This window comes from Schistocerca cancellata, unplaced genomic scaffold, assembly GCF_023864275.1.
Source record: "Schistocerca cancellata isolate TAMUIC-IGC-003103 unplaced genomic scaffold, iqSchCanc2.1 HiC_scaffold_1083, whole genome shotgun sequence".
NCBI classification, from domain to species: domain Eukaryota; kingdom Metazoa; phylum Arthropoda; class Insecta; order Orthoptera; family Acrididae; genus Schistocerca; species Schistocerca cancellata.
In genome coordinates, this window is record NW_026047082.1 from 360,976 (window position 1) to 382,969 (window position 21,994).

General features: G+C 51.1%; 45 non-coding genes across 45 annotated transcripts; 36 read left to right on the top strand and 9 right to left on the bottom strand.

Moving 5' to 3' along the window:
• Positions 1 to 616: 616 nt before the first annotated feature.
• Positions 617 to 688, bottom strand: Trnag-ucc (transfer RNA glycine (anticodon UCC)). Its single transcript has one exon. It is a non-coding gene; the product is annotated as a tRNA-Gly (tRNA).
• Positions 689 to 1,007: 319 nt separating this feature from the next.
• Positions 1,008 to 1,078, top strand: Trnag-gcc (transfer RNA glycine (anticodon GCC)). The gene has a single exon. It is a non-coding gene; the product is annotated as a tRNA-Gly (tRNA).
• Positions 1,079 to 1,373: 295 nt separating this feature from the next.
• Trnam-cau (transfer RNA methionine (anticodon CAU)) lies at positions 1,374 to 1,446 on the top strand. The gene has a single exon. It is a non-coding gene; the product is annotated as a tRNA-Met (tRNA).
• A 423-nt stretch (positions 1,447 to 1,869) lies between these two features.
• On the top strand, positions 1,870 to 1,941 carry Trnae-cuc (transfer RNA glutamic acid (anticodon CUC)). The gene has a single exon. It is a non-coding gene; the product is annotated as a tRNA-Glu (tRNA).
• A 253-nt stretch (positions 1,942 to 2,194) lies between these two features.
• Trnai-aau (transfer RNA isoleucine (anticodon AAU)) lies at positions 2,195 to 2,268 on the top strand. The gene has a single exon. It is a non-coding gene; the product is annotated as a tRNA-Ile (tRNA).
• Positions 2,269 to 3,015: 747 nt separating this feature from the next.
• Positions 3,016 to 3,087, bottom strand: Trnag-ucc (transfer RNA glycine (anticodon UCC)). Its single transcript has one exon. It is a non-coding gene; the product is annotated as a tRNA-Gly (tRNA).
• Positions 3,088 to 3,405: 318 nt separating this feature from the next.
• Trnag-gcc (transfer RNA glycine (anticodon GCC)) lies at positions 3,406 to 3,476 on the top strand. The gene has a single exon. It is a non-coding gene; the product is annotated as a tRNA-Gly (tRNA).
• A 295-nt stretch (positions 3,477 to 3,771) lies between these two features.
• Positions 3,772 to 3,844, top strand: Trnam-cau (transfer RNA methionine (anticodon CAU)). The gene has a single exon. It is a non-coding gene; the product is annotated as a tRNA-Met (tRNA).
• Positions 3,845 to 4,267: 423 nt separating this feature from the next.
• Positions 4,268 to 4,339, top strand: Trnae-cuc (transfer RNA glutamic acid (anticodon CUC)). The gene has a single exon. It is a non-coding gene; the product is annotated as a tRNA-Glu (tRNA).
• Positions 4,340 to 4,592: 253 nt separating this feature from the next.
• On the top strand, positions 4,593 to 4,666 carry Trnai-aau (transfer RNA isoleucine (anticodon AAU)). Its single transcript has one exon. It is a non-coding gene; the product is annotated as a tRNA-Ile (tRNA).
• A 748-nt stretch (positions 4,667 to 5,414) lies between these two features.
• On the bottom strand, positions 5,415 to 5,486 carry Trnag-ucc (transfer RNA glycine (anticodon UCC)). The gene has a single exon. It is a non-coding gene; the product is annotated as a tRNA-Gly (tRNA).
• Positions 5,487 to 5,805: 319 nt separating this feature from the next.
• Trnag-gcc (transfer RNA glycine (anticodon GCC)) lies at positions 5,806 to 5,876 on the top strand. Its single transcript has one exon. It is a non-coding gene; the product is annotated as a tRNA-Gly (tRNA).
• Positions 5,877 to 6,171: 295 nt separating this feature from the next.
• Trnam-cau (transfer RNA methionine (anticodon CAU)) lies at positions 6,172 to 6,244 on the top strand. Its single transcript has one exon. It is a non-coding gene; the product is annotated as a tRNA-Met (tRNA).
• A 423-nt stretch (positions 6,245 to 6,667) lies between these two features.
• Trnae-cuc (transfer RNA glutamic acid (anticodon CUC)) lies at positions 6,668 to 6,739 on the top strand. Its single transcript has one exon. It is a non-coding gene; the product is annotated as a tRNA-Glu (tRNA).
• A 253-nt stretch (positions 6,740 to 6,992) lies between these two features.
• On the top strand, positions 6,993 to 7,066 carry Trnai-aau (transfer RNA isoleucine (anticodon AAU)). The gene has a single exon. It is a non-coding gene; the product is annotated as a tRNA-Ile (tRNA).
• Positions 7,067 to 7,814: 748 nt separating this feature from the next.
• On the bottom strand, positions 7,815 to 7,886 carry Trnag-ucc (transfer RNA glycine (anticodon UCC)). Its single transcript has one exon. It is a non-coding gene; the product is annotated as a tRNA-Gly (tRNA).
• Positions 7,887 to 8,205: 319 nt separating this feature from the next.
• Trnag-gcc (transfer RNA glycine (anticodon GCC)) lies at positions 8,206 to 8,276 on the top strand. The gene has a single exon. It is a non-coding gene; the product is annotated as a tRNA-Gly (tRNA).
• A 295-nt stretch (positions 8,277 to 8,571) lies between these two features.
• Positions 8,572 to 8,644, top strand: Trnam-cau (transfer RNA methionine (anticodon CAU)). Its single transcript has one exon. It is a non-coding gene; the product is annotated as a tRNA-Met (tRNA).
• Positions 8,645 to 9,067: 423 nt separating this feature from the next.
• Positions 9,068 to 9,139, top strand: Trnae-cuc (transfer RNA glutamic acid (anticodon CUC)). Its single transcript has one exon. It is a non-coding gene; the product is annotated as a tRNA-Glu (tRNA).
• Positions 9,140 to 9,392: 253 nt separating this feature from the next.
• On the top strand, positions 9,393 to 9,466 carry Trnai-aau (transfer RNA isoleucine (anticodon AAU)). Its single transcript has one exon. It is a non-coding gene; the product is annotated as a tRNA-Ile (tRNA).
• Positions 9,467 to 10,214: 748 nt separating this feature from the next.
• On the bottom strand, positions 10,215 to 10,286 carry Trnag-ucc (transfer RNA glycine (anticodon UCC)). The gene has a single exon. It is a non-coding gene; the product is annotated as a tRNA-Gly (tRNA).
• Positions 10,287 to 10,605: 319 nt separating this feature from the next.
• Positions 10,606 to 10,676, top strand: Trnag-gcc (transfer RNA glycine (anticodon GCC)). Its single transcript has one exon. It is a non-coding gene; the product is annotated as a tRNA-Gly (tRNA).
• A 295-nt stretch (positions 10,677 to 10,971) lies between these two features.
• Positions 10,972 to 11,044, top strand: Trnam-cau (transfer RNA methionine (anticodon CAU)). Its single transcript has one exon. It is a non-coding gene; the product is annotated as a tRNA-Met (tRNA).
• Positions 11,045 to 11,467: 423 nt separating this feature from the next.
• Positions 11,468 to 11,539, top strand: Trnae-cuc (transfer RNA glutamic acid (anticodon CUC)). Its single transcript has one exon. It is a non-coding gene; the product is annotated as a tRNA-Glu (tRNA).
• A 253-nt stretch (positions 11,540 to 11,792) lies between these two features.
• Trnai-aau (transfer RNA isoleucine (anticodon AAU)) lies at positions 11,793 to 11,866 on the top strand. The gene has a single exon. It is a non-coding gene; the product is annotated as a tRNA-Ile (tRNA).
• Positions 11,867 to 12,615: 749 nt separating this feature from the next.
• Positions 12,616 to 12,687, bottom strand: Trnag-ucc (transfer RNA glycine (anticodon UCC)). Its single transcript has one exon. It is a non-coding gene; the product is annotated as a tRNA-Gly (tRNA).
• A 319-nt stretch (positions 12,688 to 13,006) lies between these two features.
• On the top strand, positions 13,007 to 13,077 carry Trnag-gcc (transfer RNA glycine (anticodon GCC)). The gene has a single exon. It is a non-coding gene; the product is annotated as a tRNA-Gly (tRNA).
• Positions 13,078 to 13,372: 295 nt separating this feature from the next.
• Positions 13,373 to 13,445, top strand: Trnam-cau (transfer RNA methionine (anticodon CAU)). The gene has a single exon. It is a non-coding gene; the product is annotated as a tRNA-Met (tRNA).
• A 423-nt stretch (positions 13,446 to 13,868) lies between these two features.
• On the top strand, positions 13,869 to 13,940 carry Trnae-cuc (transfer RNA glutamic acid (anticodon CUC)). The gene has a single exon. It is a non-coding gene; the product is annotated as a tRNA-Glu (tRNA).
• A 253-nt stretch (positions 13,941 to 14,193) lies between these two features.
• On the top strand, positions 14,194 to 14,267 carry Trnai-aau (transfer RNA isoleucine (anticodon AAU)). Its single transcript has one exon. It is a non-coding gene; the product is annotated as a tRNA-Ile (tRNA).
• A 750-nt stretch (positions 14,268 to 15,017) lies between these two features.
• Positions 15,018 to 15,089, bottom strand: Trnag-ucc (transfer RNA glycine (anticodon UCC)). Its single transcript has one exon. It is a non-coding gene; the product is annotated as a tRNA-Gly (tRNA).
• Positions 15,090 to 15,408: 319 nt separating this feature from the next.
• Positions 15,409 to 15,479, top strand: Trnag-gcc (transfer RNA glycine (anticodon GCC)). Its single transcript has one exon. It is a non-coding gene; the product is annotated as a tRNA-Gly (tRNA).
• A 295-nt stretch (positions 15,480 to 15,774) lies between these two features.
• Trnam-cau (transfer RNA methionine (anticodon CAU)) lies at positions 15,775 to 15,847 on the top strand. Its single transcript has one exon. It is a non-coding gene; the product is annotated as a tRNA-Met (tRNA).
• A 423-nt stretch (positions 15,848 to 16,270) lies between these two features.
• On the top strand, positions 16,271 to 16,342 carry Trnae-cuc (transfer RNA glutamic acid (anticodon CUC)). Its single transcript has one exon. It is a non-coding gene; the product is annotated as a tRNA-Glu (tRNA).
• A 253-nt stretch (positions 16,343 to 16,595) lies between these two features.
• Trnai-aau (transfer RNA isoleucine (anticodon AAU)) lies at positions 16,596 to 16,669 on the top strand. Its single transcript has one exon. It is a non-coding gene; the product is annotated as a tRNA-Ile (tRNA).
• A 750-nt stretch (positions 16,670 to 17,419) lies between these two features.
• Trnag-ucc (transfer RNA glycine (anticodon UCC)) lies at positions 17,420 to 17,491 on the bottom strand. Its single transcript has one exon. It is a non-coding gene; the product is annotated as a tRNA-Gly (tRNA).
• A 319-nt stretch (positions 17,492 to 17,810) lies between these two features.
• Positions 17,811 to 17,881, top strand: Trnag-gcc (transfer RNA glycine (anticodon GCC)). Its single transcript has one exon. It is a non-coding gene; the product is annotated as a tRNA-Gly (tRNA).
• A 295-nt stretch (positions 17,882 to 18,176) lies between these two features.
• Positions 18,177 to 18,249, top strand: Trnam-cau (transfer RNA methionine (anticodon CAU)). The gene has a single exon. It is a non-coding gene; the product is annotated as a tRNA-Met (tRNA).
• Positions 18,250 to 18,672: 423 nt separating this feature from the next.
• Trnae-cuc (transfer RNA glutamic acid (anticodon CUC)) lies at positions 18,673 to 18,744 on the top strand. Its single transcript has one exon. It is a non-coding gene; the product is annotated as a tRNA-Glu (tRNA).
• A 253-nt stretch (positions 18,745 to 18,997) lies between these two features.
• Positions 18,998 to 19,071, top strand: Trnai-aau (transfer RNA isoleucine (anticodon AAU)). The gene has a single exon. It is a non-coding gene; the product is annotated as a tRNA-Ile (tRNA).
• A 750-nt stretch (positions 19,072 to 19,821) lies between these two features.
• Positions 19,822 to 19,893, bottom strand: Trnag-ucc (transfer RNA glycine (anticodon UCC)). Its single transcript has one exon. It is a non-coding gene; the product is annotated as a tRNA-Gly (tRNA).
• A 319-nt stretch (positions 19,894 to 20,212) lies between these two features.
• On the top strand, positions 20,213 to 20,283 carry Trnag-gcc (transfer RNA glycine (anticodon GCC)). The gene has a single exon. It is a non-coding gene; the product is annotated as a tRNA-Gly (tRNA).
• A 295-nt stretch (positions 20,284 to 20,578) lies between these two features.
• On the top strand, positions 20,579 to 20,651 carry Trnam-cau (transfer RNA methionine (anticodon CAU)). Its single transcript has one exon. It is a non-coding gene; the product is annotated as a tRNA-Met (tRNA).
• Positions 20,652 to 21,074: 423 nt separating this feature from the next.
• Trnae-cuc (transfer RNA glutamic acid (anticodon CUC)) lies at positions 21,075 to 21,146 on the top strand. Its single transcript has one exon. It is a non-coding gene; the product is annotated as a tRNA-Glu (tRNA).
• Positions 21,147 to 21,399: 253 nt separating this feature from the next.
• Positions 21,400 to 21,473, top strand: Trnai-aau (transfer RNA isoleucine (anticodon AAU)). The gene has a single exon. It is a non-coding gene; the product is annotated as a tRNA-Ile (tRNA).
• The last annotated feature ends 521 nt before the right edge of the window (positions 21,474 to 21,994 follow it).

Below are 21,994 nucleotides of genomic sequence, written 5' to 3' on the forward strand. Positions count from 1 at the left end.
GGTCACAGCACGGTGAACGCACAGTTTCTCGTCCGATCACCGCTACTGCGCGAAACTGGACGTTGTCAGTGCTTGGGCGGGTGACCGCCTGCGAACACACGGCACTGCCGATAGTTTCAATTCGTATTTCTCTTTCCTCTTCGGTTTCGGAGCTGCAGCGCTATTCGGTCAAGGGCACTGGCGCCACATTTTGCCTCTCGGTATGCCAAGTCGCGCCGTGCGGCCACAGTGAAATGAAGGAGCGTGTTGAAAAATTTTCAACAAAGAAAAAAAAAAAAAGAAATCTACTAGTAATAAAACTGAATTTGTCTGACAGAACATGTAAAATCAGATAATACATGATAACAGGCAGCAGGTATTTACTTGAGGCATAAGTAATGTGGTGCCCGCCCGCCTCGCCATACCTCTCTCAGTCGTTTTGCGTGCTTGTCCTTTTTATATAGGCCGATTGGAGAGCGTCAGCTCTCGCGTCAGACGAGCAAAGTCGAGACAAGTCGAGACTCAAGGTGAATCGACGCACACGCTATAGGGTGGCCTGCAGCGAGTAAGATGGGGAAAGAAACATTAATTGAAGGACGCGTGGCAAAAGTACTCATACGCAAAAGTAAAAGCCGGCTGCGGTGGCCGGGAATCGAACCCGGATCAACTGCTTGGAAGGCAACTATGCTGACCATTACACCACCACCGCACGGTTTCCGTCCGCGCACGCCGCGCTGTGTCTGCTTCCGCCTGTCGTCGGCGGCTCAAGGTGGTCGTAGCTGTAGGCGCATTACGGGGTAGGCGAGCGCATCCAGACAGCGTCTCTACGCACATTTCGCGTCCTTTGGCAAGAGTCGTCGCGTGCGTGCGCCGCAAGAGTACTTAGGCGATCGCGTTTGGGCGTCATTTTTAAGCAGTGCAGTGCAGGATTCAGCGTCTGTAGCATTCTCTCGAGAGGATGCGACGGCGCTGGACGGCAGTCCCACTTTCCCCACAGACGTCTGCCGCGGAAAGCACCAGGAAGCTGAGCATCGGTGGTTCAGTGGTAGAATGCTCGCCTGCCACGCGGGCGGCCCGGGTTCGATTCCCGGCCGATGCATCATTTTGTTTTTTCTCCGATAGTGGTGCTGCGTGTCTTTCGCACTCGAATTGCGTGAGCCATGAGAATGAACCGTGGTATTTCCGTGTGGAAATAACCAAACATGCAGCGCGCACGACTGCTCGTTTGGACTCTTATGTGCTATTGTACATACTGGCGTCGGCCTAGCATCGCAAGTTGCCTGTCGCGCCGGGAATGGACGTGTAGCAACTGAAAAAAATGAGCCAGGAAGTGCAGACTCTCTACCCCTGGTATTTGGTAGTTACAGAGATTCCAGAAGGCGTGGCGGTCACTTGCCTCGGTAGCGCAGTAGGCAGCGCGTAAGTCTCATAATCTTAAGGTCGTGAGTTCGATCCTCACCCGGGGCATTTAATTTACTTTCGTCCACAGCTAAATTGACGGCTCTGGGGTTTGCGAAGGAGCGAAACACTTCGTACTTTGTTATCCACAAGGCTTCAACGACTCAGCGTGATAATGTTTACTTCCCGTTATTACTACCTGCAGTTCTTACGAAAAATTTTCAAGGAACAATGTACTAGTAATAAAACTGAATTTCGTACGATATAACGTGTAAAGTCACACAATGTATGACCTGCTGTATGATGACAGGCAGCAGGTCTTTACTTGCGAAATAAGTAAATAAATATTACTACTTACAGCTTTGCTTTTCCTCCTACCCCTGTAACAACGAGGCATAAAGCAATGGATTGTGACTTTTGACATGGGCGCGCGAAAAGGTGCTCGCAAACAGGGAAAGTGCGACACGGAAAGCGAGGAGAAAAATGTGCACGTCCGGTGTGGTCTAGTGGCTAGGATACCTGGCTCTCACCCAGGAGGCCCGGGTTCGATTCCCGGTACCGGAACGGAATTTTTTCGGAAAAAATCACGACAAGTTTTGACCCTGCGAAAGGCTGTTTCACGTCCTCCTCGCATTATAGCTACTGGTTCATTAACGTCAGCTGAAAACAGCCGAGAGAAACGGGCAAGCAATGAAATTACTACGAGCAGCGGAATAAAGAAGAGACGCTGGTCCACTGTTGGACTGCTACCATAGAAATGTTACATGGCAATACGCAGAGCAATTCCCGCGAAGCGATGGAAGGCTGTCTGCACCGAGGCCCGTTAGCTCAGTTGGTTAGAGCGTCGTGCTAATAACGCGAAGGTCGTGGGTTCGATCCCCCCACGGGCCACTACGATTTCACTCTTTCAAAAAGGCAGCGCCGATTTCGGCGGGGAAGTATGGTGACAAAGAAATCGTCACATTGTGTGGGAACTGATAGGGGACCAGAACGCGACTTGTCGGGACGCGCTAAAACACTTCACTGGTCACAGCACGGTGAACGCACAGTTTCTCGTCCGATCACCGCTACTGCGCGAAACTGGACGTTGTCAGTGCTTGGGCGGGTGACCGCCTGCGAACACACGGCACTGCCGATAGTTTCAATTCGTATTTCTCTTTCCTCTTCGGTTTCGGAGCTGCAGCGCTATTCGGTCAAGGGCACTGGCGCCACATTTTGCCTCTCGGTATGCCAAGTCGCGCCGTGCGGCCACAGTGAAATGAAGGAGCGTGTTGAAAAATTTTCAACAAAGAAAAAAAAAAGAAATCTACTAGTAATAAAACTGAATTTGTCTGACAGAACATGTAAAATCAGATAATACATGATAACAGGCAGCAGGTATTTACTTGAGGCATAAGTAATGTGGTGCCCGCCCGCCTCGCCATACCTCTCTCAGTCGTTTTGCGTGCTTGTCCTTTTTATATAGGCCGATTGGAGAGCGTCAGCTCTCGCGTCAGACGAGCAAAGTCGAGACAAGTCGAGACTCAAGGTGAATCGACGCACACGCTATAGGGTGGCCTGCAGCGAGTAAGATGGGGAAAGAAACATTAATTGAAGGACGCGTGGCAAAAGTACTCATACGCAAAAGTAAAAGCCGGCTGCGGTGGCCGGGAATCGAACCCGGATCAACTGCTTGGAAGGCAACTATGCTGACCATTACACCACCACCGCACGGTTTCCGTCCGCGCACGCCGCGCTGTGTCTGCTTCCGCCTGTCGTCGGCGGCTCAAGGTGGTCGTAGCTGTAGGCGCATTACGGGGTAGGCGAGCGCATCCAGACAGCGTCTCTACGCACATTTCGCGTCCTTTGGCAAGAGTCGTCGCGTGCGTGCGCCGCAAGAGTACTTAGGCGATCGCGTTTGGGCGTCATTTTTAAGCAGTGCAGTGCAGGATTCAGCGATGTAGCATTCTCTCGAGAGGATGCGACGGCGCTGGACGGCAGTCCCACTTTCCCCACAGACGTCTGCCGCGGAAAGCACCAGGAAGCTGAGCATCGGTGGTTCAGTGGTAGAATGCTCGCCTGCCACGCGGGCGGCCCGGGTTCGATTCCCGGCCGATGCATCATTTTGTTTTTTCTCCGATAGTGGTGCTGCGTGTCTTTCGCACTCGAACTGCGTGAGCCATGAGAATGAACCGTGGTATTTCCGTGTGGAAATAACCAAACATGCAGCGCGCACGACTGCTCGTTTGGACTCTTATGTGCTATTGTACATACTGGCGTCGGCCTAGCATCGCAAGTTGCCTGTCGCGCCGGGAATGGACGTGTAGCAACTGAAAAAAATGAGCCAGGAAGTGCAGACTCTCTACCCCTGGTATTTGGTAGTTACAGAGATTCCAGAAGGCGTGGCGGTCACTTGCCTCGGTAGCGCAGTAGGCAGCGCGTAAGTCTCATAATCTTAAGGTCGTGAGTTCGATCCTCACCCGGGGCATTTAATTTACTTTCGTCCACAGCTAAATTGACGGCTCTGGGGTTTGCGAAGGAGCGAAACACTTCGTACTTTGTTATCCACAAGGCTTCAACGACTCAGCGTGATAATGTTTACTTCCCGTTATTACTACCTGCAGTTCTTACGAAAAATTTTCAAGGAACAATGTACTAGTAATAAAACTGAATTTCGTACGATATAACGTGTAAAGTCACACAATGTATGACCTGCTGTATGATGACAGGCAGCAGGTCTTTACTTGCGAAATAAGTAAATAAATATTACTACTTACAGCTTTGCTTTTCCTCCTACCCCTGTAACAACGAGGCATAAAGCAATGGATTGTGACTTTTGACATGGGCGCGCGAAAAGGTGCTCGCAAACAGGGAAAGTGCGACACGGAAAGCGAGGAGAAAAATGTGCACGTCCGGTGTGGTCTAGTGGCTAGGATACCTGGCTCTCACCCAGGAGGCCCGGGTTCGATTCCCGGTACCGGAACGGAATTTTTTCGGAAAAAATCACGACAAGTTTTGACCCTGCGAAAGGCTGTTTCACGTCCTCCTCGCATTATAGCTACTGGTTCATTAACGTCAGCTGAAAACAGCCGAGAGAAACGGGCAAGCAATGAAATTACTACGAGCAGCGGAATAAAGAAGAGACGCTGGTCCACTGTTGGACTGCTACCATAGAAATGTTACATGGCAATACGCAGAGCAATTCCCGCGAAGCGATGGAAGGCTGTCTGCACCGAGGCCCGTTAGCTCAGTTGGTTAGAGCGTCGTGCTAATAACGCGAAGGTCGTGGGTTCGATCCCCCCACGGGCCACTACGATTTCACTCTTTCAAAAAGGCAGCGCCGATTTCGGCGGGGAAGTATGGTGACAAAGAAATCGTCACATTGTGTGGGAACTGATAGGGGACCAGAACGCGACTTGTCGGGACGCGCTAAAACACTTCACTGGTCACAGCACGGTGAACGCACAGTTTCTCGTCCGATCACCGCTACTGCGCGAAACTGGACGTTGTCAGTGCTTGGGCGGGTGACCGCCTGCGAACACACGGCACTGCCGATAGTTTCAATTCGTATTTCTCTTTCCTCTTCGGTTTCGGAGCTGCAGCGCTATTCGGTCAAGGGCACTGGCGCCACATTTTGCCTCTCGGTATGCCAAGTCGCGCCGTGCGGCCACAGTGAAATGAAGTAGCGTGTTGAAAAATTTTCAACAAAGAAAAAAAAAAAGAAATCTACTAGTAATAAAACTGAATTTGGCTGACAGAACATGTAAAATCAGATAATACATGATAACAGGCAGCAGGTATTTACTTGAGGCATAAGTAATGTGGTGCCCGCCCGCCTCGCCATACCTCTCTCAGTCGTTTTGCGTGCTTGTCCTTTTTATATAGGCCGATTGGAGAGCGTCAGCTCTCGCGTCAGACGAGCAAAGTCGAGACAAGTCGAGACTCAAGGTGAATCGACGCACACGCTATAGGGTGGCCTGCAGCGAGTAAGATGGGGAAAGAAACATTAATTGAAGGACGCGTGGCAAAAGTACTCATACGCAAAAGTAAAAGCCGGCTGCGGTGGCCGGGAATCGAACCCGGATCAACTGCTTGGAAGGCAACTATGCTGACCATTACACCACCACCGCACGGTTTCCGTCCGCGCACGCCGCGCTGTGTCTGCTTCCGCCTGTCGTCGGCGGCTCAAGGTGGTCGTAGCTGTAGGCGCATTACGGGGTAGGCGAGCGCATCCAGACAGCGTCTCTACGCACATTTCGCGTCCTTTGGCAAGAGTCGTCGCGTGCGTGCGCCGCAAGAGTACTTAGGCGATCGCGTTTGGGCGTCATTTTTAAGCAGTGCAGTGCAGGATTCAGCGTCTGTAGCATTCTCTCGAGAGGATGCGACGGCGCTGGACGGCAGTCCCACTTTCCCCACAGACGTCTGCCGCGGAAAGCACCAGGAAGCTGAGCATCGGTGGTTCAGTGGTAGAATGCTCGCCTGCCACGCGGGCGGCCCGGGTTCGATTCCCGGCCGATGCATCATTTTGTTTTTTCTCCGATAGTGGTGCTGCGTGTCTTTCGCACTCGAACTGCGTGAGCCATGAGAATGAACCGTGGTATTTCCGTGTGGAAATAACCAAACATGCAGCGCGCACGACTGCTCGTTTGGACTCTTATGTGCTATTGTACATACTGGCGTCGGCCTAGCATCGCAATTTGCCTGTCGCGCCGGGAATGGACGTGTAGCAACTGAAAAAAATGAGCCAGGAAGTGCAGACTCTCTACCCCTGGTATTTGGTAGTTACAGAGATTCCAGAAGGCGTGGCGGTCACTTGCCTCGGTAGCGCAGTAGGCAGCGCGTAAGTCTCATAATCTTAAGGTCGTGAGTTCGATCCTCACCCGGGGCATTTAATTTACTTTCGTCCACAGCTAAATTGACGGCTCTGGGGTTTGCGAAGGAGCGAAACACTTCGTACTTTGTTATCCACAAGGCTTCAACGACTCAGCGTGATAATGTTTACTTCCCGTTATTACTACCTGCAGTTCTTACGAAAAATTTTCAAGGAACAATGTACTAGTAATAAAACTGAATTTCGTACGATATAACGTGTAAAGTCACACAATGTATGACCTGCTGTATGATGACAGGCAGCAGGTCTTTACTTGCGAAATAAGTAAATAAATATTACTACTTACAGCTTTGCTTTTCCTCCTACCCCTGTAACAACGAGGCATAAAGCAATGGATTGTGACTTTTGACATGGGCGCGCGAAAAGGTGCTCGCAAACAGGGAAAGTGCGACACGGAAAGCGAGGAGAAAAATGTGCACGTCCGGTGTGGTCTAGTGGCTAGGATACCTGGCTCTCACCCAGGAGGCCCGGGTTCGATTCCCGGTACCGGAACGGAATTTTTTCGGAAAAAATCACGACAAGTTTTGACCCTGCGAAAGGCTGTTTCACGTCCTCCTCGCATTATAGCTACTGGTTCATTAACGTCAGCTGAAAACAGCCGAGAGAAACGGGCAAGCAATGAAATTACTACGAGCAGCGGAATAAAGAAGAGACGCTGGTCCACTGTTGGACTGCTACCATAGAAATGTTACATGGCAATACGCAGAGCAATTCCCGCGAAGCGATGGAAGGCTGTCTGCACCGAGGCCCGTTAGCTCAGTTGGTTAGAGCGTCGTGCTAATAACGCGAAGGTCGTGGGTTCGATCCCCCCACGGGCCACTACGATTTCACTCTTTCAAAAAGGCAGCGCCGATTTCGGCGGGGAAGTATGGTGACAAAGAAATCGTCACATTGTGTGGGAACTGATAGGGGACCAGAACGCGACTTGTCGGGACGCGCTAAAACACTTCACTGGTCACAGCACGGTGAACGCACAGTTTCTCGTCCGATCACCGCTACTGCGCGAAACTGGACGTTGTCAGTGCTTGGGCGGGTGACCGCCTGCGAACACACGGCACTGCCGATAGTTTCAATTCGTATTTCTCTTTCCTCTTCGGTTTCGGAGCTGCAGCGCTATTCGGTCAAGGGCACTGGCGCCACATTTTGCCTCTCGGTATGCCAAGTCGCGCCGTGCGGCCACAGTGAAATGAAGGAGCGTGTTGAAAAATTTTCAACAAAGAAAAAAAAAAAGAAATCTACTAGTAATAAAACTGAATTTGGCTGACAGAACATGTAAAATCAGATAATACATGATAACAGGCAGCAGGTATTTACTTGAGGCATAAGTAATGTGGTGCCCGCCCGCCTCGCCATACCTCTCTCAGTCGTTTTGCGTGCTTGTCCTTTTTATATAGGCCGATTGGAGAGCGTCAGCTCTCGCGTCAGACGAGCAAAGTCGAGACAAGTCGAGACTCAAGGTGAATCGACGCACACGCTATAGGGTGGCCTGCAGCGAGTAAGATGGGGAAAGAAACATTAATTGAAGGACGCGTGGCAAAAGTACTCATACGCAAAAGTAAAAGCCGGCTGCGGTGGCCGGGAATCGAACCCGGATCAACTGCTTGGAAGGCAACTATGCTGACCATTACACCACCACCGCACGGTTTCCGTCCGCGCACGCCGCGCTGTGTCTGCTTCCGCCTGTCGTCGGCGGCTCAAGGTGGTCGTAGCTGTAGGCGCATTACGGGGTAGGCGAGCGCATCCAGACAGCGTCTCTACGCACATTTCGCGTCCTTTGGCAAGAGTCGTCGCGTGCGTGCGCCGCAAGAGTACTTAGGCGATCGCGTTTGGGCGTCATTTTTAAGCAGTGCAGTGCAGGATTCAGCGTCTGTAGCATTCTCTCGAGAGGATGCGACGGCGCTGGACGGCAGTCCCACTTTCCCCACAGACGTCTGCCGCGGAAAGCACCAGGAAGCTGAGCATCGGTGGTTCAGTGGTAGAATGCTCGCCTGCCACGCGGGCGGCCCGGGTTCGATTCCCGGCCGATGCATCATTTTGTTTTTTCTCCGATAGTGGTGCTGCGTGTCTTTCGCACTCGAACTGCGTGAGCCATGAGAATGAACCGTGGTATTTCCGTGTGGAAATAACCAAACATGCAGCGCGCACGACTGCTCGTTTGGACTCTTATGTGCTATTGTACATACTGGCGTCGGCCTAGCATCGCAATTTGCCTGTCGCGCCGGGAATGGACGTGTAGCAACTGAAAAAAATGAGCCAGGAAGTGCAGACTCTCTACCCCTGGTATTTGGTAGTTACAGAGATTCCAGAAGGCGTGGCGGTCACTTGCCTCGGTAGCGCAGTAGGCAGCGCGTAAGTCTCATAATCTTAAGGTCGTGAGTTCGATCCTCACCCGGGGCATTTAATTTACTTTCGTCCACAGCTAAATTGACGGCTCTGGGGTTTGCGAAGGAGCGAAACACTTCGTACTTTGTTATCCACAAGGCTTCAACGACTCAGCGTGATAATGTTTACTTCCCGTTATTACTACCTGCAGTTCTTACGAAAAATTTTCAAGGAACAATGTACTAGTAATAAAACTGAATTTCGTACGATATAACGTGTAAAGTCACACAATGTATGACCTGCTGTATGATGACAGGCAGCAGGTCTTTACTTGCGAAATAAGTAAATAAATATTACTACTTACAGCTTTGCTTTTCCTCCTACCCCTGTAACAACGAGGCATAAAGCAATGGATTGTGACTTTTGACATGGGCGCGCGAAAAGGTGCTCGCAAACAGGGAAAGTGCGACACGGAAAGCGAGGAGAAAAATGTGCACGTCCGGTGTGGTCTAGTGGCTAGGATACCTGGCTCTCACCCAGGAGGCCCGGGTTCGATTCCCGGTACCGGAACGGAATTTTTTCGGAAAAAATCACGACAAGTTTTGACCCTGCGAAAGGCTGTTTCACGTCCTCCTCGCATTATAGCTACTGGTTCATTAACGTCAGCTGAAAACAGCCGAGAGAAACGGGCAAGCAATGAAATTACTACGAGCAGCGGAATAAAGAAGAGACGCTGGTCCACTGTTGGACTGCTACCATAGAAATGTTACATGGCAATACGCAGAGCAATTCCCGCGAAGCGATGGAAGGCTGTCTGCACCGAGGCCCGTTAGCTCAGTTGGTTAGAGCGTCGTGCTAATAACGCGAAGGTCGTGGGTTCGATCCCCCCACGGGCCACTACGATTTCACTCTTTCAAAAAGGCAGCGCCGATTTCGGCGGGGAAGTATGGTGACAAAGAAATCGTCACATTGTGTGGGAACTGATAGGGGACCAGAACGCGACTTGTCGGGACGCGCTAAAACACTTCACTGGTCACAGCACGGTGAACGCACAGTTTCTCGTCCGATCACCGCTACTGCGCGAAACTGGACGTTGTCAGTGCTTGGGCGGGTGACCGCCTGCGAACACACGGCACTGCCGATAGTTTCAATTCGTATTTCTCTTTCCTCTTCGGTTTCGGAGCTGCAGCGCTATTCGGTCAAGGGCACTGGCGCCACATTTTGCCTCTCGGTATGCCAAGTCGCGCCGTGCGGCCACAGTGAAATGAAGGAGCGTGTTGAAAAATTTTCAACAAAGAAAAAAAAAAAGAAATCTACTAGTAATAAAACTGAATTTGGCTGACAGAACATGTAAAATCAGATAATACATGATAACAGGCAGCAGGTATTTACTTGAGGCATAAGTAATGTGGTGCCCGCCCGCCTCGCCATACCTCTCTCAGTCGTTTTGCGTGCTTGTCCTTTTTATATAGGCCGATTGGAGAGCGTCAGCTCTCGCGTCAGACGAGCAAAGTCGAGACAAGTCGAGACTCAAGGTGAATCGACGCACACGCTATAGGGTGGCCTGCAGCGAGTAAGATGGGGAAAGAAACATTAATTGAAGGACGCGTGGCAAAAGTACTCATACGCAAAAGTAAAAGCCGGCTGCGGTGGCCGGGAATCGAACCCGGATCAACTGCTTGGAAGGCAACTATGCTGACCATTACACCACCACCGCACGGTTTCCGTCCGCGCACGCCGCGCTGTGTCTGCTTCCGCCTGTCGTCGGCGGCTCAAGGTGGTCGTAGCTGTAGGCGCATTACGGGGTAGGCGAGCGCATCCAGACAGCGTCTCTACGCACATTTCGCGTCCTTTGGCAAGAGTCGTCGCGTGCGTGCGCCGCAAGAGTACTTAGGCGATCGCGTTTGGGCGTCATTTTTAAGCAGTGCAGTGCAGGATTCAGCGTCTGTAGCATTCTCTCGAGAGGATGCGACGGCGCTGGACGGCAGTCCCACTTTCCCCACAGACGTCTGCCGCGGAAAGCACCAGGAAGCTGAGCATCGGTGGTTCAGTGGTAGAATGCTCGCCTGCCACGCGGGCGGCCCGGGTTCGATTCCCGGCCGATGCATCATTTTGTTTTTTCTCCGATAGTGGTGCTGCGTGTCTTTCGCACTCGAACTGCGTGAGCCATGAGAATGAACCGTGGTATTTCCGTGTGGAAATAACCAAACATGCAGCGCGCACGACTGCTCGTTTGGACTCTTATGTGCTATTGTACATACTGGCGTCGGCCTAGCATCGCAAGTTGCCCGTCGCGCCGGGAATGGACGTGTAGCAACTGAAAAAAATGAGCCAGGAAGTGCAGACTCTCTACCCCTGGTATTTGGTAGTTACAGAGATTCCAGAAGGCGTGGCGGTCACTTGCCTCGGTAGCGCAGTAGGCAGCGCGTAAGTCTCATAATCTTAAGGTCGTGAGTTCGATCTTCACCCGGGGCATTTAATTTACTTTCGTCCACAGCTAAATTGACGGCTCTGGGGTTTGCGAAGGAGCGAAACACTTCGTACTTTGTTATCCACAAGGCTTCAACGACTCAGCGTGATAATGTTTACTTCCCGTTATTACTACCTGCAGTTCTTACGAAAAATTTTCAAGGAACAATGTACTAGTAATAAAACTGAATTTCGTACGATATAACGTGTAAAGTCACACAATGTATGACCTGCTGTATGATGACAGGCAGCAGGTCTTTACTTGCGAAATAAGTAAATAAATATTACTACTTACAGCTTTGCTTTTCCTCCTACCCCTGTAACAACGAGGCATAAAGCAATGGATTGTGACTTTTGACATGGGCGCGCGAAAAGGTGCTCGCAAACAGGGAAAGTGCGACACGGAAAGCGAGGAGAAAAATGTGCACGTCCGGTGTGGTCTAGTGGCTAGGATACCTGGCTCTCACCCAGGAGGCCCGGGTTCGATTCCCGGTACCGGAACGGAATTTTTTCGGAAAAAATCACGACAAGTTTTGACCCTGCGAAAGGCTGTTTCACGTCCTCCTCGCATTATAGCTACTGGTTCATTAACGTCAGCTGAAAACAGCCGAGAGAAACGGGCAAGCAATGAAATTACTACGAGCAGCGGAATAAAGAAGAGACGCTGGTCCACTGTTGGACTGCTACCATAGAAATGTTACATGGCAATACGCAGAGCAATTCCCGCGAAGCGATGGAAGGCTGTCTGCACCGAGGCCCGTTAGCTCAGTTGGTTAGAGCGTCGTGCTAATAACGCGAAGGTCGTGGGTTCGATCCCCCCACGGGCCACTACGATTTCACTCTTTCAAAAAGGCAGCGCCGATTTCGGCGGGGAAGTATGGTGACAAAGAAATCGTCACATTGTGTGGGAACTGATAGGGGACCAGAACGCGACTTGTCGGGACGCGCTAAAACACTTCACTGGTCACAGCACGGTGAACGCACAGTTTCTCGTCCGATCACCGCTACTGCGCGAAACTGGACGTTGTCAGTGCTTGGGCGGGTGACCGCCTGCGAACACACGGCACTGCCGATAGTTTCAATTCGTATTTCTCTTTCCTCTTCGGTTTCGGAGCTGCAGCGCTATTCGGTCAAGGGCACTGGCGCCACATTTTGCCTCTCGGTATGCCAAGTCGCGCCGTGCGGCCACAGTGAAATGAAGGAGCGTGTTGAAAAATTTTCAACAAAGAAAAAAAAAAAAGAAATCTACTAGTAATAAAACTGAATTTGTCTGACAGAACATGTAAAATCAGATAATACATGATAACAGGCAGCAGGTATTTACTTGAGGCATAAGTAATGTGGTGCCCGCCCGCCTCGCCATACCTCTCTCAGTCGTTTTGCGTGCTTGTCCTTTTTATATAGGCCGATTGGAGAGCGTCAGCTCTCGCGTCAGACGAGCAAAGTCGAGACAAGTCGAGACTCAAGGTGAATCGACGCACACGCTATAGGGTGGCCTGCAGCGAGTAAGATGGGGAAAGAAACATTAATTGAAGGACGCGTGGCAAAAGTACTCATACGCAAAAGTAAAAGCCGGCTGCGGTGGCCGGGAATCGAACCCGGATCAATTGCTTGGAAGGCAACTATGCTGACCATTACACCACCACCGCACGGTTTCCGTCCGCGCACGCCGCGCTGTGTCTGCTTCCGCCTGTCGTCGGCGGCTCAAGGTGGTCGTAGCTGTAGGCGCATTACGGGGTAGGCGAGCGCATCCAGACAGCGTCTCTACGCACATTTCGCGTCCTTTGGCAAGAGTCGTCGCGTGCGTGCGCCGCAAGAGTACTTAGGCGATCGCGTTTGGGCGTCATTTTTAAGCAGTGCAGTGCAGGATTCAGCGTCTGTAGCATTCTCTCGAGAGGATGCGACGGCGCTGGACGGCAGTCCCACTTTCCCCACAGACGTCTGCCGCGGAAAGCACCAGGAAGCTGAGCATCGGTGGTTCAGTGGTAGAATGCTCGCCTGCCACGCGGGCGGCCCGGGTTCGATTCCCGGCCGATGCATCATTTTGTTTTTTCTCCGATAGTGGTGCTGCGTGTCTTTCGCACTCGAACTGCGTGAGCCATGAGAATGAACCGTGGTATTTCCGTGTGGAAATAACCAAACATGCAGCGCGCACGACTGCTCGTTTGGACTCTTATGTGCTATTGTACATACTGGCGTCGGCCTAGCATCGCAAGTTGCCTGTCGCGCCGGGAATGGACGTGTAGCAACTGAAAAAAATGAGCCAGGAAGTGCAGACTCTCTACCCCTGGTATTTGGTAGTTACAGAGATTCCAGAAGGCGTGGCGGTCACTTGCCTCGGTAGCGCAGTAGGCAGCGCGTAAGTCTCATAATCTTAAGGTCGTGAGTTCGATCTTCACCCGGGGCATTTAATTTACTTTCGTCCACAGCTAAATTGACGGCTCTGGGGTTTGCGAAGGAGCGAAACACTTCGTACTTTGTTATCCACAAGGCTTCAACGACTCAGCGTGATAATGTTTACTTCCCGTTATTACTACCTGCAGTTCTTACGAAAAATTTTCAAGGAACAATGTACTAGTAATAAAACTGAATTTCGTACGATATAACGTGTAAAGTCACACAATGTATGACCTGCTGTATGATGACAGGCAGCAGGTCTTTACTTGCGAAATAAGTAAATAAATATTACTACTTACAGCTTTGCTTTTCCTCCTACCCCTGTAACAACGAGGCATAAAGCAATGGATTGTGACTTTTGACATGGGCGCGCGAAAAGGTGCTCGCAAACAGGGAAAGTGCGACACGGAAAGCGAGGAGAAAAATGTGCACGTCCGGTGTGGTCTAGTGGCTAGGATACCTGGCTCTCACCCAGGAGGCCCGGGTTCGATTCCCGGTACCGGAACGGAATTTTTTCGGAAAAAATCACGACAAGTTTTGACCCTGGGAAAGGCTGTTTCACGTCCTCCTCGCATTATAGCTACTGGTTCATTAACGTCAGCTGAAAACAGCCGAGAGAAACGGGCAAGCAATGAAATTACTACGAGCAGCGGAATAAAGAAGAGACGCTGGTCCACTGTTGGACTGCTACCATAGAAATGTTACATGGCAATACGCAGAGCAATTCCCGCGAAGCGATGGAAGGCTGTCTGCACCGAGGCCCGTTAGCTCAGTTGGTTAGAGCGTCGTGCTAATAACGCGAAGGTCGTGGGTTCGATCCCCCCACGGGCCACTACGATTTCACTCTTTCAAAAAGGCAGCGCCGATTTCGGCGGGGAAGTATGGTGACAAAGAAATCGTCACATTGTGTGGGAACTGATAGGGGACCAGAACGCGACTTGTCGGGACGCGCTAAAACACTTCACTGGTCACAGCACGGTGAACGCACAGTTTCTCGTCCGATCACCGCTACTGCGCGAAACTGGACGTTGTCAGTGCTTGGGCGGGTGACCGCCTGCGAACACACGGCACTGCCGATAGTTTCAATTCGTATTTCTCTTTCCTCTTCGGTTTCGGAGCTGCAGCGCTATTCGGTCAAGGGCACTGGCGCCACATTTTGCCTCTCGGTATGCCAAGTCGCGCCGTGCGGCCACAGTGAAATGAAGGAGCGTGTTGAAAAATTTTCAACAAAGAAAAAAAAAAAAAGAAATCTACTAGTAATAAAACTGAATTTGTCTGACAGAACATGTAAAATCAGATAATACATGATAACAGGCAGCAGGTATTTACTTGAGGCATAAGTAATGTGGTGCCCGCCCGCCTCGCCATACCTCTCTCAGTCGTTTTGCGTGCTTGTCCTTTTTATATAGGCCGATTGGAGAGCGTCAGCTCTCGCGTCAGACGAGCAAAGTCGAGACAAGTCGAGACTCAAGGTGAATCGACGCACACGCTATAGGGTGGCCTGCAGCGAGTAAGATGGGGAAAGAAACATTAATTGAAGGACGCGTGGCAAAAGTACTCATACGCAAAAGTAAAAGCCGGCTGCGGTGGCCGGGAATCGAACCCGGATCAACTGCTTGGAAGGCAACTATGCTGACCATTACACCACCACCGCACGGTTTCCGTCCGCGCACGCCGCGCTGTGTCTGCTTCCGCCTGTCGTCGGCGGCTCAAGGTGGTCGTAGCTGTAGGCGCATTACGGGGTAGGCGAGCGCATCCAGACAGCGTCTCTACGCACATTTCGCGTCCTTTGGCAAGAGTCGTCGCGTGCGTGCGCCGCAAGAGTACTTAGGCGATCGCGTTTGGGCGTCATTTTTAAGCAGTGCAGTGCAGGATTCAGCGTCTGTAGCATTCTCTCGAGAGGATGCGACGGCGCTGGACGGCAGTCCCACTTTCCCCACAGACGTCTGCCGCGGAAAGCACCAGGAAGCTGAGCATCGGTGGTTCAGTGGTAGAATGCTCGCCTGCCACGCGGGCGGCCCGGGTTCGATTCCCGGCCGATGCATCATTTTGTTTTTTCTCCGATAGTGGTGCTGCGTGTCTTTCGCACTCGAACTGCGTGAGCCATGAGAATGAACCGTGGTATTTCCGTGTGGAAATAACCAAACATGCAGCGCGCACGACTGCTCGTTTGGACTCTTATGTGCTATTGTACATACTGGCGTCGGCCTAGCATCGCAAGTTGCCTGTCGCGCCGGGAATGGACGTGTAGCAACTGAAAAAAATGAGCCAGGAAGTGCAGACTCTCTACCCCTGGTATTTGGTAGTTACAGAGATTCCAGAAGGCGTGGCGGTCACTTGCCTCGGTAGCGCAGTAGGCAGCGCGTAAGTCTCATAATCTTAAGGTCGTGAGTTCGATCTTCACCCGGGGCATTTAATTTACTTTCGTCCACAGCTAAATTGACGGCTCTGGGGTTTGCGAAGGAGCGAAACACTTCGTACTTTGTTATCCACAAGGCTTCAACGACTCAGCGTGATAATGTTTACTTCCCGTTATTACTACCTGCAGTTCTTACGAAAAATTTTCAAGGAACAATGTACTAGTAATAAAACTGAATTTCGTACGATATAACGTGTAAAGTCACACAATGTATGACCTGCTGTATGATGACAGGCAGCAGGTCTTTACTTGCGAAATAAGTAAATAAATATTACTACTTACAGCTTTGCTTTTCCTCCTACCCCTGTAACAACGAGGCATAAAGCAATGGATTGTGACTTTTGACATGGGCGCGCGAAAAGGTGCTCGCAAACAGGGAAAGTGCGACACGGAAAGCGAGGAGAAAAATGTGCACGTCCGGTGTGGTCTAGTGGCTAGGATACCTGGCTCTCACCCAGGAGGCCCGGGTTCGATTCCCGGTACCGGAACGGAATTTTTTCGGAAAAAATCACGACAAGTTTTGACCCTGGGAAAGGCTGTTTCACGTCCTCCTCGCATTATAGCTACTGGTTCATTAACGTCAGCTGAAAACAGCCGAGAGAAACGGGCAAGCAATGAAATTACTACGAGCAGCGGAATAAAGAAGAGACGCTGGTCCACTGTTGGACTGCTACCATAGAAATGTTACATGGCAATACGCAGAGCAATTCCCGCGAAGCGATGGAAGGCTGTCTGCACCGAGGCCCGTTAGCTCAGTTGGTTAGAGCGTCGTGCTAATAACGCGAAGGTCGTGGGTTCGATCCCCCCACGGGCCACTACGATTTCACTCTTTCAAAAAGGCAGCGCCGATTTCGGCGGGGAAGTATGGTGACAAAGAAATCGTCACATTGTGTGGGAACTGATAGGGGACCAGAACGCGACTTGTCGGGACGCGCTAAAACACTTCACTGGTCACAGCACGGTGAACGCACAGTTTCTCGTCCGATCACCGCTACTGCGCGAAACTGGACGTTGTCAGTGCTTGGGCGGGTGACCGCCTGCGAACACACGGCACTGCCGATAGTTTCAATTCGTATTTCTCTTTCCTCTTCGGTTTCGGAGCTGCAGCGCTATTCGGTCAAGGGCACTGGCGCCACATTTTGCCTCTCGGTATGCCAAGTCGCGCCGTGCGGCCACAGTGAAATGAAGGAGCGTGTTGAAAAATTTTCAACAAAGAAAAAAAAAAAAAGAAATCTACTAGTAATAAAACTGAATTTGTCTGACAGAACATGTAAAATCAGATAATACATGATAACAGGCAGCAGGTATTTACTTGAGGCATAAGTAATGTGGTGCCCGCCCGCCTCGCCATACCTCTCTCAGTCGTTTTGCGTGCTTGTCCTTTTTATATAGGCCGATTGGAGAGCGTCAGCTCTCGCGTCAGACGAGCAAAGTCGAGACAAGTCGAGACTCAAGGTGAATCGACGCACACGCTATAGGGTGGCCTGCAGCGAGTAAGATGGGGAAAGAAACATTAATTGAAGGACGCGTGGCAAAAGTACTCATACGCAAAAGTAAAAGCCGGCTGCGGTGGCCGGGAATCGAACCCGGATCAACTGCTTGGAAGGCAACTATGCTGACCATTACACCACCACCGCACGGTTTCCGTCCGCGCACGCCGCGCTGTGTCTGCTTCCGCCTGTCGTCGGCGGCTCAAGGTGGTCGTAGCTGTAGGAGCATTACGGGGTAGGCGAGCGCATCCAGACAGCGTCTCTACGCACATTTCGCGTCCTTTGGCAAGAGTCGTCGCGTGCGTGCGCCGCAAGAGTACTTAGGCGATCGCGTTTGGGCGTCATTTTTAAGCAGTGCAGTGCAGGATTCAGCGTCTGTAGCATTCTCTCGAGAGGATGCGACGGCGCTGGACGGCAGTCCCACTTTCCCCACAGACGTCTGCCGCGGAAAGCACCAGGAAGCTGAGCATCGGTGGTTCAGTGGTAGAATGCTCGCCTGCCACGCGGGCGGCCCGGGTTCGATTCCCGGCCGATGCATCATTTTGTTTTTTCTCCGATAGTGGTGCTGCGTGTCTTTCGCACTCGAACTGCGTGAGCCATGAGAATGAACCGTGGTATTTCCGTGTGGAAATAACCAAACATGCAGCGCGCACGACTGCTCGTTTGGACTCTTATGTGCTATTGTACATACTGGCGTCGGCCTAGCATCGCAAGTTGCCCGTCGCGCCGGGAATGGACGTGTAGCAACTGAAAAAAATGAGCCAGGAAGTGCAGACTCTCTACCCCTGGTATTTGGTAGTTACAGAGATTCCAGAAGGCGTGGCGGTCACTTGCCTCGGTAGCGCAGTAGGCAGCGCGTAAGTCTCATAATCTTAAGGTCGTGAGTTCGATCTTCACCCGGGGCATTTAATTTACTTTCGTCCACAGCTAAATTGACGGCTCTGGGGTTTGCGAAGGAGCGAAACACTTCGTACTTTGTTATCCACAAGGCTTCAACGACTCAGCGTGATAATGTTTACTTCCCGTTATTACTACCTGCAGTTCTTACGAAAAATTTTCAAGGAACAATGTACTAGTAATAAAACTGAATTTCGTACGATATAACGTGTAAAGTCACACAATGTATGACCTGCTGTATGATGACAGGCAGCAGGTCTTTACTTGCGAAATAAGTAAATAAATATTACTACTTACAGCTTTGCTTTTCCTCCTACCCCTGTAACAACGAGGCATAAAGCAATGGATTGTGACTTTTGACATGGGCGCGCGAAAAGGTGCTCGCAAACAGGGAAAGTGCGACACGGAAAGCGAGGAGAAAAATGTGCACGTCCGGTGTGGTCTAGTGGCTAGGATACCTGGCTCTCACCCAGGAGGCCCGGGTTCGATTCCCGGTACCGGAACGGAATTTTTTCGGAAAAAATCACGACAAGTTTTGACCCTGCGAAAGGCTGTTTCACGTCCTCCTCGCATTATAGCTACTGGTTCATTAACGTCAGCTGAAAACAGCCGAGAGAAACGGGCAAGCAATGAAATTACTACGAGCAGCGGAATAAAGAAGAGACGCTGGTCCACTGTTGGACTGCTACCATAGAAATGTTACATGGCAATACGCAGAGCAATTCCCGCGAAGCGATGGAAGGCTGTCTGCACCGAGGCCCGTTAGCTCAGTTGGTTAGAGCGTCGTGCTAATAACGCGAAGGTCGTGGGTTCGATCCCCCCACGGGCCACTACGATTTCACTCTTTCAAAAAGGCAGCGCCGATTTCGGCGGGGAAGTATGGTGACAAAGAAATCGTCACATTGTGTGGGAACTGATAGGGGACCAGAACGCGACTTGTCGGGACGCGCTAAAACACTTCACTGGTCACAGCACGGTGAACGCACAGTTTCTCGTCCGATCACCGCTACTGCGCGAAACTGGACGTTGTCAGTGCTTGGGCGGGTGACCGCCTGCGAACACACGGCACTGCCGATAGTTTCAATTCGTATTTCTCTTTCCTCTTCGGTTTCGGAGCTGCAGCGCTATTCGGTCAAGGGCACTGGCGCCACATTTTGCCTCTCGGTATGCCAAGTCGCGCCGTGCGGCCACAGTGAAATGAAGGAGCGTGTTGAAAAATTTTCAACAAAGAAAAAAAAAAAAAGAAATCTACTAGTAATAAAACTGAATTTGTCTGACAGAACATGTAAAATCAGATAATACATGATAACAGGCAGCAGGTATTTACTTGAGGCATAAGTAATGTGGTGCCCGCCCGCCTCGCCATACCTCTCTCAGTCGTTTTGCGTGCTTGTCCTTTTTATATAGGCCGATTGGAGAGCGTCAGCTCTCGCGTCAGACGAGCAAAGTCGAGACAAGTCGAGACTCAAGGTGAATCGACGCACACGCTATAGGGTGGCCTGCAGCGAGTAAGATGGGGAAAGAAACATTAATTGAAGGACGCGTGGCAAAAGTACTCATACGCAAAAGTAAAAGCCGGCTGCGGTGGCCGGGAATCGAACCCGGATCAACTGCTTGGAAGGCAACTATGCTGACCATTACACCACCACCGCACGGTTTCCGTCCGCGCACGCCGCGCTGTGTCTGCTTCCGCCTGTCGTCGGCGGCTCAAGGTGGTCGTAGCTGTAGGAGCATTACGGGGTAGGCGAGCGCATCCAGACAGCGTCTCTACGCACATTTCGCGTCCTTTGGCAAGAGTCGTCGCGTGCGTGCGCCGCAAGAGTACTTAGGCGATCGCGTTTGGGCGTCATTTTTAAGCAGTGCAGTGCAGGATTCAGCGTCTGTAGCATTCTCTCGAGAGGATGCGACGGCGCTGGACGGCAGTCCCACTTTCCCCACAGACGTCTGCCGCGGAAAGCACCAGGAAGCTGAGCATCGGTGGTTCAGTGGTAGAATGCTCGCCTGCCACGCGGGCGGCCCGGGTTCGATTCCCGGCCGATGCATCATTTTGTTTTTTCTCCGATAGTGGTGCTGCGTGTCTTTCGCACTCGAACTGCGTGAGCCATGAGAATGAACCGTGGTATTTCCGTGTGGAAATAACCAAACATGCAGCGCGCACGACTGCTCGTTTGGACTCTTATGTGCTATTGTACATACTGGCGTCGGCCTAGCATCGCAAGTTGCCTGTCGCGCCGGGAATGGACGTGTAGCAACTGAAAAAAATGAGCCAGGAAGTGCAGACTCTCTACCCCTGGTATTTGGTAGTTACAGAGATTCCAGAAGGCGTGGCGGTCACTTGCCTCGGTAGCGCAGTAGGCAGCGCGTAAGTCTCATAATCTTAAGGTCGTGAGTTCGATCTTCACCCGGGGCATTTAATTTACTTTCGTCCACAGCTAAATTGACGGCTCTGGGGTTTGCGAAGGAGCGAAACACTTCGTACTTTGTTATCCACAAGGCTTCAACGACTCAGCGTGATAATGTTTACTTCCCGTTATTACTACCTGCAGTTCTTACGAAAAATTTTCAAGGAACAATGTACTAGTAATAAAACTGAATTTCGTACGATATAACGTGTAAAGTCACACAATGTATGACCTGCTGTATGATGACAGGCAGCAGGTCTTTACTTGCGAAATAAGTAAATAAATATTACTACTTACAGCTTTGCTTTTCCTCCTACCCCTGTAACAACGAGGCATAAAGCAATGGATTGTGACTTTTGACATGGGCGCGCGAAAAGGTGCTCGCAAACAGGGAAAGTGCGACACGGAAAGCGAGGAGAAAAATGTGCACGTCCGGTGTGGTCTAGTGGCTAGGATACCTGGCTCTCACCCAGGAGGCCCGGGTTCGATTCCCGGTACCGGAACGGAATTTTTTCGGAAAAAATCACGACAAGTTTTGACCCTGGGAAAGGCTGTTTCACGTCCTCCTCGCATTATAGCTACTGGTTCATTAACGTCAGCTGAAAACAGCCGAGAGAAACGGGCAAGCAATGAAATTACTACGAGCAGCGGAATAAAGAAGAGACGCTGGTCCACTGTTGGACTGCTACCATAGAAATGTTACATGGCAATACGCAGAGCAATTCCCGCGAAGCGATGGAAGGCTGTCTGCACCGAGGCCCGTTAGCTCAGTTGGTTAGAGCGTCGTGCTAATAACGCGAAGGTCGTGGGTTCGATCCCCCCACGGGCCACTACGATTTCACTCTTTCAAAAAGGCAGCGCCGATTTCGGCGGGGAAGTATGGTGACAAAGAAATCGTCACATTGTGTGGGAACTGATAGGGGACCAGAACGCGACTTGTCGGGACGCGCTAAAACACTTCACTGGTCACAGCACGGTGAACGCACAGTTTCTCGTCCGATCACCGCTACTGCGCGAAACTGGACGTTGTCAGTGCTTGGGCGGGTGACCGCCTGCGAACACACGGCACTGCCGATAGTTTCAATTCGTATTTCTCTTTCCTCTTCGGTTTCGGAGCTGCAGCGCTATTCGGTCAAGGGCACTGGCGCCACATTTTGCCTCTCGGTATGCCAAGTCGCGCCGTGCGGCCACAGTGAAATGAAGGAGCGTGTTGAAAAATTTTCAACAAAGAAAAAAAAAAAAAGAAATCTACTAGTAATAAAACTGAATTTGTCTGACAGAACATGTAAAATCAGATAATACATGATAACAGGCAGCAGGTATTTACTTGAGGCATAAGTAATGTGGTGCC